This window comes from Anthonomus grandis, chromosome 12 (assembly GCF_022605725.1).
Source record: "Anthonomus grandis grandis chromosome 12, icAntGran1.3, whole genome shotgun sequence".
Classification (NCBI taxonomy): Eukaryota; Metazoa; Arthropoda; class Insecta; order Coleoptera; family Curculionidae; genus Anthonomus; species Anthonomus grandis.
This window is the reverse complement of record NC_065557.1, coordinates 13524970-13538092: the sequence shown is the minus strand read 5'-3', so window position 1 is coordinate 13538092 and position 13123 is coordinate 13524970. Positions and strand designations below refer to the sequence as shown.

The 13123-nt window shown below is 26.2% G+C and overlaps 1 protein-coding gene across 5 annotated transcripts in view; it reads right to left on the bottom strand.

Annotated features, from left to right (window-relative positions):
* The window catches only part of LOC126742702 (zwei Ig domain protein zig-8-like), a 389553-nt gene that overhangs the window by 143512 nt on the left and 232918 nt on the right, over nt 1-13123 (bottom strand). Inside the window, exon 1 of one of the 5 annotated variants that reach the window (XM_050449478.1) lies at nt 2624-2721. The exons of the other annotated variants lie outside the window; for them this stretch is intronic. The gene's annotated coding sequence lies outside the window, so the exon portion shown is untranslated. Of the gene's footprint in view, nt 1-2623; nt 2722-13123 lie in introns of those variants that run through there. 5 annotated transcript variants of the gene reach the window in all.

Sequence of the window (13123 nt, the reverse complement as noted above, 5' to 3'; positions counted from 1 at the left end):
TCACACACTACCTAATAACGTAATATACGATTTAGCAATACTCTGGACAAGAACTTACCAATAATGAAGAGTAATGATATTCTACAGTAGTTGCCACGCTGTGTTTTGATCCCTTTTTGAAAAAATTTTTACAATATTATTATTACTATTAATATAATTGCTGGTTATCTTAGCATATCCAAACAAGTTAAGCTAATATTAGTTACCACTATTATTAATAAAATTAGGTTATTACTTTAGAGTTACATGGTTTTTATTTTCAAACGCATCATAAAAATGGAAAAATTAAGATAAAGAATATTTATGAAAAGAAATATTTTTTAAATTTATTATAGAGCACTAATTGTAAGAAAACAAAATCTTTCTAAAAACGAATAAAGAAATAATAGTAATTAATCTTTTTTGCTAATACCTTATTAATTAAAACATAAAAGTAGGTACCCTGTTATGAAGTCTTATATTTAAAAACTGGAAAGGAAAAAATATTTTTTATTACTTGTAACCGATAAAATAAATCCTATGAATTTTATTAATTAATTAATTAAGTTATTTTTTGTTATTAAGTGATTTTTTTATTTAAGTAGGTTTAACATTAACTAAAACAATATTATCTTCAAATATATTTAAAAAATGTCATCAATCAAAATTTAGGATACTATGCATTATGGCATTATTTTTAATAATATTGCAAAAAGCACTCTTCTTCTTCGCATGAAGTCCAACCTGACATTTTATACAAATATATTTTGCTTTGCATTTACTAAATCTATATACATTATCTGTAGATAAATATTCTGGAATATGGTTTCTGCCATCATAAGTAACATCCTGGAGGTGATCTGGCATTATTTTACCACGACTTGAAGGGTTTCAAAAAACCGAATGATAAATATCTTCGAAACTTTAATAAATTTAAGTCAATTAAAATACAATCATTTTAAAGGTGCAGTTTTTTCATGAGAAAATAAACATGGACCATCGTAGCGTCAAATGGATAGATGAAAATTGACCACCACCATTTACGCCATCGAATTCTTGTCCATAACACGCTATCAACTGATTTACTTTATCGACTATTCCCATTCCTCTGTTATATTTAAATTTTTTTTCCTTCTTTGGATCATTTAAAAATAGCTTTTTCTTCTGCAGTATTAAACGTTATTATTAAAGTGCAATCTCTGCTGTCTTTTCAACGTATAAATTATTCGTCATCAGTAGTGGTCTGAAAATCTTATGACCCCTTTGAAAGTTTACCCATTTGCTTAGAGTTTTGCGGATGCACTCCATTATTCTACTTTCTGAATCGTAGCGGTCGCACAGAAATCTCAATCAGCCAAATGTTTAAATAAATTTAGCTATGAGAAATAGTCATCGAAGAATAATTTGTAGCCAATATGAGCATCTGCTGACTTTATAAGTGGAAGGACAAGGATTTCTCCAATACCAACTGTTTTTACTAATGTTTGTGATTTTCCCACATATATATATATATATATATATATATATATATATCAAATAACATATCTCGTACTAAGGCCTAATTTTTGACACTGAACCTGACCGGTTTTTTTTACAAATTTTTCCGTAAAATGGGATTATTCTCTCATCTATGAACAAATTTTGCTCCAGGATTTTACCCTGCATCCGAAATGTTCTATTCAGTTGTGTATAAATGAGACGCAGTTTACATAAACGATTATTTTTACCTATATGGTTTTTACAATTCAAATGAAGATACCTTAGAACCTGATTAAATCTGTTTAGGTATATGCCTTCAGATAAAACAGTGGACACATCCTTTTCCCCTGATCAATACAAATGCTTGTTCGGATATTATACATATCCGGATAGCATAAACGCCTCCAGTATTACACACAATGTATCAAGAGTTAAATTTAGAGGTTTGTTCTTCGGCAATGCATATATTTGATTGCTGAACAATTTTATTTAATAAATTTTTAGTGAAAAATGAATGAAAGGATTCTGTTGTTTTACATTCAGTGGCTGCATTGGTTGATGGCTTTGGCATAACATTTTTGTTTATCTTGTAATTAGGAATACCAGTTATTTCCATAATGTCTCTATGGGTCGTTTTCACTTTACAAGATTTAATAGAGAAAAAATATTCCTTGATAGAATATTCCTCTCGGGATTACCGTCTTCCAATTAAACTTATTTCAACTGTCGATAGTTGATAGGTCGATAGTCTGATAGGCAATATGTTGATTGAAGGATATTACGACCAAGATGATCTAAGTTTCCTTCATGTTTATCATCACTTCAAATATCATTTTGAATCTAGGCACCATCAAATCAATTAGGGAATTGCATAAATAATAATATTAAGACTTTTATCCTCTACCCCATAATCTTCATCTATAACATTTTAGTAATTAAAAAAATTTAGGCAAGGCCAAACTGAAAATAATAAAAAAACGTGGGTACTTTCGTATTGCATAGTATCCGCTATAACCCATGCTAACAAAACTAATCGATGTTTAGAAAGCCGATTATTATAAAAATTAGATATGTCTGAACATTATCTGAAAGGAATATTTTATTAATAGTAATAGTTTCCACCCTTAAAATTTAATTAAATTTAAAATAAATTAGCTATACTTACCCTCCTTGTTTATTATTATAGAGCGATAGATTTATAGTATCATAGTAAAAGTAAGTGCTCATAAGTGCCACTAAAATATATTTATGCTGTCACTTTTGAGACTAAGCAAAATGGTTTTAATATGAAATATGTCAAAATAATCGTACACGTCGAACAACGTGGTGTATTGCGTCATCCGCTTAAATAGATGTTATACACTAATTGGTTAATTTAAAAAAATTAACTGGCTTTCAAACAATAACCTATTAAAATCTTTGCACAGAGAAATATTTGTATATTAGAACAACTGAAAAAATTACAAAAGAAAAAAAACTTTAGAAATAATATAAATATTTTTTTATTGATTCTGACTTATATTTTTATATTGCTTGTATTTCAAAACAAACCATCCTTAATAACTTCTGAAAATCCAAAAGTAGCACAATTTTTTTTAATAATTTGTCCAATACTGAGAAAAGGTACTAAAGGATGTATATATTATAAGAATTTGCTAGACTCTGATGGAAATATTTTCCGAAATTCCTGAATAATAACCCAAAATATGCCAAGTAGATAGTTTCTTGTTTTTTGTAGAAAATTTATTATTGAGCAAGTCTAGTTTGTAAAGATTTAGAAACTTTACAGAGTTTATCAGTTAGGTGCTCTATCTAAAACAAACAAATATTTTAAAGGTTTTATTCAAACAATAATTTTTCTTTAATTGTCAAGTTATTATTTACATTCTTTTCTAAAATAATTTGTACAAAACACGATAAAAATAGAATAAAATAAGAATCTTTTGTAGCCTATTATTACGATTTCTAAAATAAAATAACATTAAAAAGTATATTTATTTCTAACAATCTTATCAACTCGCTTTAAAAATGATTTACTTAGTCACAAGTAATTTTTAATAATTCATAAGATTGTCGACGAAAAGCGCATAATTTATTCAAAGGCTTAGTCTCGACAGCTAAATTATGGAGTTACATTATTAAGTAATGTAAAGCAGGAGAAAACGACTTAAGGATAAGCTGTTACTAAATACATTGTCCCTTACATTGTTACCAAAACTAATTAGGTCAATTTAAAATTGTAGCGTAAAAAATATATTTTTTTTATAATCTTATATTTCTCTGTTTTCTTTGGTTCTTTTGTGAAAAAAAAAACAACGAGCTGCATATATTCTTTTTTAATTTCTACAGATTTTCTACACATATATACACAAATATTTTCTGGATTAGTCTATTTAATATAATACTGATTTTCAGTTTAATATATATAGGCAATGATAGAAAAGGAAACATTTTGAAGTAAAATTAAAGAAATAATGCAAAGTCCTTAAAACAGTGAACGCATTTAATAATAATGAGAATTTTTAAACATCTCTGAAACGAAAATGTCTAATATGCAGAGTATTAAAGTAAAACACTTACTTTATATTATCTAGACATCAACTTTTTAGCAGACATCATTCAACAAGAGGTATTGGAGTTTATGCATATGTTGCAGACAGCCTGTCTGGTACCTCTGTTGATATAAATTTAATATTTTAAGAACTAAGAACACATTTGGTTTGCAATCAAAGTTATTAATAGTATGCGTTTTTTCTTGGTATTTTTTATAGGTCACCTTTTTCTAGAAACCCTGTTGGAAACCCACAAGTTATTACAAGCTATTAAAGGAACACATTCCTCTAAATTATAAGAGTTATCGTTATTTGTGTTGGTAGTAGTGTTGATCTAAATGAATCCGGAATATTAGATTCGCATAATATGCCTAATCGCAGAAATGTTTGTTCTTACTTACAGAGAAGAGCTTTAAGCTTTATACATATTAAGACTTTAAAAATGTTAACAAAGACTTATTTAGTGCTTTTCCACATTAAATTGACTTTAATTCTGTACTTTCACAAGAATATTTAACCTCAATCTACTAAATACGGTTTTGAATGAATTTGCTTTAGTAAAATCTATCCGGTATAAAACACAATATCAACTTGACATAACTGATTAAAAAAATTATTTAACTTAAAATCAAGGCATATAATAAGTGTAAACAAATACTTACCTAAATATTATTTATTTTCCACTATTCGCAGTGAGAAAAAAGCCTACATGACTTTTGAATTAATGAAAATAAAGACTAATTAAAAAAAATTGTTTAAAGCGGAGCACTTGGAGTATTTATTCCAAAAAATATTATTTAACATTTCACATAATCTAAAAAATATAAATGAAATATTCGATCAATTTTGCCAATATATAGGGCCATTACAATACAGAGATGGTAATGAGCTTACAGTTTTACTAATCCAAAACTATGTTTCCCACAACAACGTAGCATTACCTAATATGATGCATATAAATCACTAAAGAAAATTAAATCGAAGAGCGTTGATAACATGCTATTATTAATCATTCATTTTATTACGCACGTAGTCACCAGAATTTTTAATATTTGCTTGCAAAAAAGAGAATTCCATATTCTATGGAAGGCTGCAATAGTAAAGCCATTTCCAAAAGGTGCTAAAATCACCTTATTGAGTAAGGCTAGGCCAATATCCATTTCATCGATTGTTGGGAATATACTAGAGTTACTGGTTTTCCGACATGGTGAATATATTTATTGCTTCCAAGCGGATACCATCAACCATTGTGTCGCGTTTCCGAGCTTGTCAAAAAATATATATGTTTACGAAGTACCATATCTGTTACTCTTAGATTACAGTAAAGCTTTTGACCTTATGAACCATAATAGGTTTATTGTTAAATTGCACTTCTTTGGTTTTTCCACTAAAGCATACAAGTAGATTTCTTTATATATAAGTCTTAGAAGGCAAATTGTGGGATTAGGTGGAGAAAAGTCGGATCCTCAAACTTTAATACAGAGTTCTTCAAGGTAGCATACTAAAACCATTACTCTTTATTATATTTACTGCATATCTGTTATCATGATCTATTCATGATTGCTCTGTACATCTAGATGCTAACGACACCCAGTGTCTGCATTATTTTAAATCTAAAAACTCATTGAGAGAATTAAATATTTTTAACAGGTATCTGAACAGAATCTCTGCTTTTTCGGTTAATGCAAGAAAAATTGTTCATCTAATATTTGGACCAGATTATGTAAAGTCCAAATTTAACTTTTTTATATTTATTTGTCTTCATATAAATGAAGACATTGTTCCAGCTGTTGAACCGGCTCGAGATCTTGGGCTTTTACTTAATATTTCTTTAAACTTTCAATTACATATACCGAAAAAGCGTTTCCTTACATAAAACTTACACTTGTTTATTCTGAGGTAGGCTATTATAATGCCGCTTAATATCACTATCTTATCAGTGAGTATTAGAAAATAATTCAATTAGCAAAAATATATGGTTGCGTTATTAATTATTATTATACATGGAGGCCAAAAATTTTATAAATCAGTTATATTTATCTAATGGCCACTATATAACTATCTTGGTAAACTTTGCTTTTCTTTGTTTTATCATAAGTACTAATATTCCTCTTATTTTTCCACCTAATTCCAAGAAATTTTTTATTAACTATTAATTTATATTATTTCAAATCAGCTTTTTATATTCCTGCTTACTAAAGAGTCGAGTTTGAAAGTTGTTTCGCATATAAAGATATTAAATTTCTTAATGAATTTTACCAGCTTATAGTTAATTCTAGTCTAACCCTTTCTTATGACTTTTCCTCCTTGAAAATATCATACTAAGAAATGTTAGAACAAGATGTGCTATCTACAATAATTGGTTAAACTATTATTAGGACAAATTTCTTTATGTCTCTTTTTATGTAAAAGCTTTACTTAAATTTTAGTATATAAGTTTTAATCTTTTGTGTAGGATTCTATATATTAATATATTTTAGACGTATTTTGTTACCCGGTGTTATGGAAGATACACAGGAATAATACACTTTGTTTGGTAAATATGCACTTTGTATAATAAATATTTCTATGATTATGACTAGGACAAATTAACTTATTCTGAAAATATATAGAGCATTATAAGCAAATGAAAATCAAGAGACCATTTATTTAAAAATCCATCCATTTTAATTAATCTAAATGCTTATATGTAAGGATACTTAGTTTTAACTCACAAATTATGATTACTATAAAATTAACACATACAGTAAATAAATCTTGGTATAATAAAATGATCTAAAACACCTTCTTACCCTATATAATTATATTAAAATAATGCTTACATAAGTATCAAGTCATGCAGTTCTAACATGCAATAAACATACACCTAATATGAAAAGACATGTCCCCAAAATTATAGAGAGACCGCTAGAGAAAAAAGATGTTAGAGTATTGGTGATAGAATTAGTAATATTCTTGACATAACTATATCATACAGTAAGAAAAAATCGAAAACCTTATTGAAAATAAACCGATCAAAATAATGATAGAATTATTCATTGCATAATGCTTAAGAAGACATATTTGTATGCAATCGCGAAATGCTTCACGATAAATTACTTTCTAGATTTTATGATGAGGGTGATAAATGTGTTGTAGTATCAATGCTCTGTACTTATAACTCCAATTAATACAATAATTATTGAATAAATACGAGGAATATAAACAAATAAGCTACAGCAATAGGGTTAGTCAAAACTTCATCCGTTTGTAAAGTTCAATTATTTAAATATAAAATTCTGTATTCAAATCTATTCTATTAGTATGCAAATTCTATAAATTCAAGTACTATTTTTATCTAAATAAAATTTCTTGCAGAAATGAAATTGTAATGAGAGTATGTTTATGTCGTTTTAAAGCCTTGAACAGAATGAACCATATTGTTTCAAAAAATAGGTATATGATTAAGTCTAGATTTAATAAAGCAAGTTAAAACTTGAGAAGCAAATAACAAAATAAATCAGAAAGCTTAATTATAGCGGATCAAAAGCTAGAATACTATATTAATGGATCAAAGCAATAGTATTATCTTAAGTAGATCAGGTACTCAAATAGAATGAATATAATTTTCAACTATTCACTATGCAGATTTTATGAAGAGGCTAATGAATCTTCTAAATTATTTTATTGTGCGTTAAATTTTTTTTCACGTAAAATAATTATTTACTCCAAAATTAATTTTGTTCTATTAGTAATTTTATATTTAGGTTATTTTAATGCCTTTGACAATATTTTATAAAAACAATATTTAAGTCAATGTTGCTTTGGTTGGAGTTTGGTGAATTATTGTTCTATACTAAACCTTAAAGACCAAAAACACGCTTTAAGATAAGAGAAACTATTAATCTCTTAAATTAAAATTGCACAGTAAGTGTAAAATTTATATATAATTCATACCAAGTTAAAGCATTAATAAATTATTTAAGCTAAAAATTTTACTTTGTCGTTATAAAAAAAAATTACGTAGATGCTTAATGAAAAACAAATAAAATCTATACTGACATAAAAAAAATTATTATTTTTGTTTGAATTACTCAAAGAAAATATCATTTTATATCATTTCTTAAATTATCACAAATAATATGTTAATTTAAAAAATGGCATTTCGAACTTGTGGAACTTTTTTCTCGTATTGTATATAATAATAAAATAAATACGTAAGTGTATATAATAATAGAAAGAAAAGACTTTTGATTAAAAGCGAAATTTAGATTTAACTATTTAAGTAGTTGCAAAATATCCAGGTAGTAGTAATGTTGAATATATGTCTACAATTTCCCTATGCAACCAGTTTAGATCTTTAGATTTTTTTTAACAATATTAAGAAAAAACTAAATTTATAAAACTTACTTAAATCGAGTTTTAAACACTGAGGATAAAAAGAAAGATGCTTTAAATAGTTTTATTTTTAAAATAATATATGTAATAGGGCAATTTGAAGCCTTGTAATTTCAAGGTTTAGTTAAAACTTATAGATTCACAATTAATTTCATGTGTAGATTTAAATGATAATTTTAACATTTTAATAACATTTTATACTTTATTTAATTTAAACATTTATTAATAACATATACTTATCCATATATATTCATGTTACATCGCATAAATAATATTTATTAAGTTATGCTATGTGTTGGAGCTAGTCTTGGAGTCTTGTGCTTTTATAATTTTTTGCTCGGTCTTAATAAACCTTATTAACTAACAATAAATTTATTAAAAATCGGCTATGTGGCAAAGAGCCTATGTTCCAAAGAGCCTTATACAGGGGTATAACATAAAATGACAGCAAATTTATTTAATTTTTTTTTGGGTAAATACTTATTAGCTTTTAAAATTAATAATAAAATAGTTATTTATGTAAAAAGTGTCTAAATAGATTCTTTCTTTATGATTGGAAAATTTTTCGACAATTTCCATAAATAAAACAGGGGATTTTACACACGTGTAACATAAGAACAAATTTTCTACTACCGAAAGAAACATAAAAAAAATCAAAAATATCAAATTACTTTCTGCACTAATGCGTAAAAAAAATACGTTAGCAAAAAAAAATTGTATGTTTCACATGTGTAAAATCCCAATTATTTATTCATGGAAATTGCCGCATTCGCCTACGGCAAATTTCTTATTTATAAAAAAGGGATTTTAACTATTTTTAGTAAATTAAGATTTTTTTCCATCATTAAACTGACTGACTGAATCAATAATGCGAAACTACTTTAGTTCATTTTATTAAATTACCCAATTTTCTTTCTTTAATAATTCAAGTTTCTAATTAAAATTCTACCATAAATTTCACAAGTAAACATTAAAACTAGCAACCAAAACTAAAAATCTAATGAGAACTGTAAATTAAAATTAATTCAAAATTAATATTTTTGCCCTTCCGCGTTAAATTTAAAATTGGCCTCTTGGATAGGGCTCTTCATAAATATTGTAAGACTCTTTTCTCGAGACTCTAATGAACTTATTACCAAGCCAAATTTCAGCTATGGACTAAAGTTAAACTGAGATTAATATGGGTTGCTAATTGCGGGTCTACATAGAAATTTGTGGTAATTATATGCAGTTGCTGGCAGTATTTACATTGGCAATGCGCCTCCTCTAATAGCGAAGGCTTCCTAGATAAGAATAATCTTATGGTAGATTAGTGTTTCGAAAGTATGTTTATAGACTAAGGATTTAAGTATATTGTTAATTTATATAAAAAAATATCTAATAGAGGTAGATTTATTATTATTCTTTAGACGATAGACGGTTCTTTTTTCAAATAGCAATTAAACTGAAACTATTTTAAAACGTGACGTAAGCTATTTACTTGGAGAGATTTACGAAGCAATTATGCAGTCCAAAATTGCTTGTTGGGTTAAAACAGAATTTTGTTTATACATGGTAAATTTATCGGTATGGCGCTGATGGTGCGACTATGTGTACTCCATCCATAGTAAAACTCATTACGACAATTACCGTAATGAGTTAATGGCGCGAGTAATTGTATTGAAATTAATAAATGTCAAAATGAGCTTTTAAATGAATTGAAATAGAAGTGCTAGATTGATTTAGTTTATTTGACAAATAACATGTTTATCATTTAATGTCGTATTCTGGAAAATTGTTTTAAATTGAAATGTATTTTTATTGCGCTAATATTATGGCCCTTTTATGATTGAGTTATTACTTACAAATAAAAGCGAAAATGATTATGTATGATGAAAATGGATATGATGATCTTACCTTAAGCCTTAAAAAATATTTAAGGTAGACAAAGATATAAATATTAGTTTAGAAATTTGTTGACAGTTTAGAAATTTAAAAATAAAAATATAAATCAGTAAAAACAAGCTCTAGTAAACCTAATAAAAAAATGTTTCTTTTTTTGTTGCATTTTCTTTTTTGTGATAAGAAAAACATTATAACAACTTTTAAAGTTAATATTTATTTTATAAATTAGTAATAAAAACAGGATATAAAACTAAGGGGGTATTTAATAAAGTTTTTTTTTCATAAAGAAGATAATGGAAACTTTGCCATGATTAAGTTAGAGCTCTTATAAGATGGAAAAGAAATTTGCAATCCTCAAGGGATTGATTCATAAGACTAATCGTATTCTTGGGAATTAAAACGTAAATTAAATAAAACCAACTAGAAAAAAGGATAAAACATTTTAGCCAAGCCAATATATCAGAATTATAGTTAATATTAAATGAAAAAAAAACGAATTTGAGAAAACACAATATTTACCTATTTAATTGTCAGGTTATCTCACAAATCTTAATTGAACAATTAGGAATTATTAAATAATTAAGCATTGTGAAAGAGTCTGACAATAAAATAGATTATGTTTTCTGAAATATTTTTTAAACTTTTAATTAAATAATCCTTCGAATGTTGGTATATTGCTGGCTAAAATGTATCATCTTTTTACCTAGTTTCCCAAGAATATGATAAGTCTTATGAGTTGATCCCTTAAGTATTGCCAATTTATTTGCCTTTATACAATTTATTTAATTACATAAAGAAACATAAAGTATATTTTATACCTAATGACACTTCTTAATTGTAAAATAAACTAATAATCAAATAGGTAAATATTAACCGAATATTCACGTAAAATTTAACAAACATTACTTCTTACAAACAAAAATATCTTGTATAATATGCCGTATTAGTAAAAATTTCAGGAGTCATGGGATTAATAGCCACTTCCTATATTCCCCTGACCTGCCACCTTTGGATTTCTATTTCTTCATTTTACGTAAGTTGCATCTAGATGGAAAAATATATTTAATGAAAAAAAAATTAGGATAGACTTCTTTAAGACAGGCGTTTTAAGAAAAAAATATTTTTATAATATTAATAAAATATAACAAAAATACTCTATTAGCTATTAACTCTATAAAAAAATACAGTCGATAAAACTTAAAAGAATAACTAAGAATTAAAAGAATAATCGTCTAAAAGACTAATTAATTTTTAAAATTAATGTAAATTAATTGAGAAATTGAGAAAGTAACCATGGCTAAAAGGCCTAAAAAGCATACCAGGAAAGTAAAGGAAATAAAAATATATTAAAACAATTATATTTATATAGTATAATATTAAGAAGAAATATAATATTGATTAGCTATATATTAGTTAATATTTATGAATCTTGAGTAAATAAAATGAATTTGGCTCATTTATCCAGGCTTTATCATATTTAATTAAAACGCAGTCACACATTATTTGCGATATTTATGTACATTGACATTATAACAATCTGTTAATAAGGCCACATTCAGATTATTAGAATTTCATAATTACAAATTACTAAAAGTGATATTATACTTAAACCAATCATATTACCAGAAAAAGATAGTGGTGGAAAACTGTAAAAAAACATTTTTGCTCTCTGCGAAAAAAAACGAATACATAATAAATTATCCACAAAAAAGTCAATATTTAACAAATATTGGAGGAATTAAATTATTATTTATATAACACCAAAACAAACACCCAAATAATATAATATGTGTAGAGAGAGCAAAATCAGGATAAAATAATTAAATCCTGTTAAGCTGTATGAGCCAGTGACGTAGATTAAAAAAGAGCTTTCTGACAGAGAAATATTTATAGTTAATTATTAATGTATGTATTATATTATATTAGAGTACATACTTGTTACTTAATCTAATTAACCAACAAGCAAAAATCGTGTATAGGGTGTAACAAAACAAATGCTACATCCCTGTACTTATATCCCAACTTCCTAGGATCGCATTTTCCAAGAAAACGTTTTAAAATAAAGTTGTTCAGTTTTGATTTAAAATTCAAAGTCCACCCAAGGTCATTTTGCAAAGTCATCTCAAAGACAACTTTTATTTTTTGAAGAGAAACTACTATTTTTATATTCCAGAATTAGGAAAACAGTGAAAAATTTACCATTTAGATATGTAATTAACCTTGGAGCGAAGCAATCCTTAAAGGTCATTTCAAGGTCAAACGGTTTCTGCAATAATAGTGCGAAACAGCTTAGGGTCATTTAAAGGTTTATGTAACGAAAATTTTAATTTTTTATTAGTATAATGTTACTTTCTGCTATAAATATCTGCGATTGTGATATTTTCCTTTAAATATGATTAAAAATTGATTGCTCATAGTATTTTTTATCTGAATTTCATAGTTATAATACGCAACGGAATAGGATTTTAGGAGTACACAGGTTTTAAAATATTTGACAGGATTACATATGACCTTTTAATACAGTTTTAAAATTAAATTAATTAAACACAATATTAAGTCCGTAGGTAGATAATTTACATGTAAATAGTTTTATTTAAAATGTCCACGTGTTTGTAATATATTTTTTTTAAATTTGAATAATTAATATAGTTATTCATTTATTTATTAGAACAACTTTTCACTACAAACATGTCATAGCAATTACATGTAAAGTAAACAAGAATTAAAAAAAAAAACAAAAAAACAATAAAAACAGGATATGAGACAAAATTAAGTACAGTCTACAATATTCATAATAACAGTTTTTTTAATTGAATCCTAAACCATGTCCTAATGCTTTAGAAATTTTCCAA